The sequence below is a fragment of the Echinops telfairi genome, unplaced genomic scaffold (genome assembly GCF_000313985.2).
Source record: "Echinops telfairi isolate 266 unplaced genomic scaffold, ASM31398v2 ScPeMD7_7424;HRSCAF=8462, whole genome shotgun sequence".
In the NCBI taxonomy this organism is placed as follows: Eukaryota; Metazoa; Chordata; class Mammalia; order Afrosoricida; family Tenrecidae; genus Echinops; species Echinops telfairi.
Window position 1 is genome coordinate 1547325 of NW_022111324.1, and position 3140 is coordinate 1550464.

Sequence of the window (3140 nt, forward strand, 5' to 3'; positions counted from 1 at the left end):
GTGGGTCTGTGCCTACTTATCTTTATGATGCTCCTCCTGTGTTCTAGTTGTGTTAAAGTTCCCTCTAAGCAACTCTCCTGGGCTGGATTCTCTTGCTGAAGTTTTTTAATGCATGTAAATGTCTTATTTTTGGAAGGTCCCAGCCATCTCTTTTGTCTTCTGTTGAGTGTCCACACTAGATTATAAGATATGATTTTGTTTCATCCTCACATTCAAGAGCTGGGACCTTTCCTCTGTCACCTTCACCATCCATCTCAGCTCATCTGTAGAGCCTTGAAATCCAATTTCAGCCTCGAGGACTTCCAGCACAGCAACAACCAGGAAACAGACAGCTCTTCCAAATATGCCACTGGTCTCCTGAGTGTGGCACTGAACAGGAACTTTGACCAGTGGGTGAGGCCTGCCTCAGCGATGATGAAATGGTAGAATGGGGGCCTGTTTATTACAGATGAATTTCTGATTTGAGATGAATCACCAAAATGATTATTAAGATTCCAGAAAGTACCTTAGTGTCACTTGAGCAGGATTGCTCTGAGGACAAGATAAGACATATGTGTTACCAGTTGGCACAAAATAACCTTTTAGAGCAGCAAAAATGAGTTTCATCATGTACTTCATACTCATGCATTCTTAAGCTTTCTGGAATGGCAGATTTATTGAATGAATAAAGCAATAGCTACTTAGTATGGAAAAAATACAATCTAAAGATTAAATTTCTTCTCCTTTATGAAATTAAACCCCAACAGATTATAGTCCTCAAAGTTTCCTTCTTTTTCTTTGTTTACTTTAGCCATTTCTCTCAGATGGTTAAGGTGATTAGTGGACCTCTGCACTGTTACTTAGTAGAATGGGCATTGTTCCCCTATAATTCTGTGGTTGAATTAATCCAATGGCAAGGCCTCAGGGTCTCTTCTGTAAAGAACCTATAATATCAATAGAACACATAGACTTTTCACAGTTAAGACAGCTAGTGTGCAAGGTTCTCTTTACCCTCTGAAATCAACCCTTCCATCTTAATCTCTCTGAGTAAGGTCATCTCCAGTCTTCCCAGCATTTAACCAGTGCTGGCTTCATTTGCTGGCCTCCGTGACTCCTCTTCAGATGTATGTATGTATTGTGATAAGAGTTGTGTGAGCCCCCAATAAAATGAAAAAAAAAAAAAACTTACCTGAAAAAAAACAAAAACAAATTTAATTTTCCATGGTTTTAGGAAATGAGTCTTACCTTGTTTTCTTTTCAAGAAAACAGGCCCCTTAAAGAACTGTGGATTAAGTAAAATTCCAGAGCTCAAGAACAGAGAAGTTGCAAGATACTCTGGCCTCCCCTAACAGCTCAGCTGTTAAAGAAGTAGCAACAGTGACTAGATCCAAAGAAACGAAATGGGGGAAGACCTGACATGCCGCCGCCACCCGACCTTGAAATCTGCATAGTCTATGGCAAATGCAGTCGGGGGAGCTATCCCAGAAAGCCTGTGCAAGAAATGTGCTGGACCATTACATCCGATGGAAATAGATCTGAAAGGAAGATCACATAAACTATTAAAGAACTGGTGGCCACAATTTAAAGTGAAAGTTACTGACAATGTAATCACAGGAGACACATGCTTAGGAAAGCACCAGACAGATAAAACATACTGAAGAGGAGGCACGGAGGCCAGCAAATATATAAGCCACTGTACATTGCTTTTTCCTCCCCTCTCCTTGAACTCGAAGGATATGTATGAGATCAGTATTCTGATCTCTGTTCCTCATTCATATTCTGTTAGGGAGAACGTGTTTTCTTCCTCCTTATTGTGAGTTTCTATTTTCTCTTCTTGAAAATGGGGGCAATAAGCTCATTTCTTTATTATTTTTTAAACTTTTCATTGAGACCGGGTTGAAAGTTTGTAATTTTGTGGATTTCTTATCACAGAGGGTGTATGTGAAGATTTAGTAGAATGATGTTAGGCAGGGAATCTCAGCCTTGAGTCTGTTGACATTTTGGACCCGAGTCTTTGTTCAGGAAGGCTGGCCATTCTGTACATGGCAGGATGTCACTGCAACATTTCTGGCCTCTGCCTACTAGGCTCCAGTAGGAAGCACACAAAGATCCCTCTCAGTATTTCCAAGTGTCCCCCGTAGGGCAAAATTGCCCAGTTGAGAATGATTGGTACAAGCAAATGGCTGGCTAAATTGTAATCCATGTGCTTTGTGAATACTAGGGATTGAAACCCTTTTTAAGGATTTAATGTTAGGTCAAGCAAAGCACTTAGCCACAACTTTCCCTTTGATTATGCTAAGTTGTACCATTCAAGAAAAATCATTGTCTTGAAGGCAAAAAATGTGTTGGACTTAATGATAACACTTAGACATTGGGTGGAAAAGCAGGGAATTCAATCTGAATGGAATGTGCTGAAATGTGGGATGCAGAAGGACGGACAGATCTGGGTCAGCCAACTAAGTGAAGATTCAATCAAGGTAATGGGGAGGACATGTGGCACGTTTCCTTCTTGTGAGCCTGAGAGCGGGGTGTGCTAGGAACTGAGGGACTTCAGTCAAGTGAGCAGAGACCTGGGTCAAGGCCCATCTTCCTGTGATCAAAGTAGAAAGACCCACTGAGAAGGGGGATAAGTAATTTTAAGAACTCCCCCCTTGGAAAAGACTTCATAAAAAGAGTAAAAAGAGAGCTCAAAGATTGGGGAGGAAAATTGGCAATAATATATCAAATGAAGGGCTATTTGGAACCATCTAACCCTTGAATAAGAAAATTACAAATAACCCAGTAAGAAATGAGCACAAGACAAGAATTGATCATTTACTAAAGATGACATCTAGGTGGCCAACAGACATGAAGAACTGATCCCATTCATCACCCAGATGAGAAATACAAATTGCAACAAAGAGGTTGTGTCAACCTCACTGTGACATTCTTAGCAAAATGACAAAAGAAGAAAATAATAAACTCACCCTGACATTCTGTTTTTAAAAAAAAAAATCACTTTATTAGGGGCTCATACAATTCTTATCGCGATCCATACAGACATCAATTGTGTAAAGCACATTTGCACACTCATTGCCCTCATCATTCCCCAAACATTTGCTCTCCACTTAAGCCCCTGGCATCAGGTCCTCATTTTCCCTCCTCCCTCCCCGCTCCCCCCT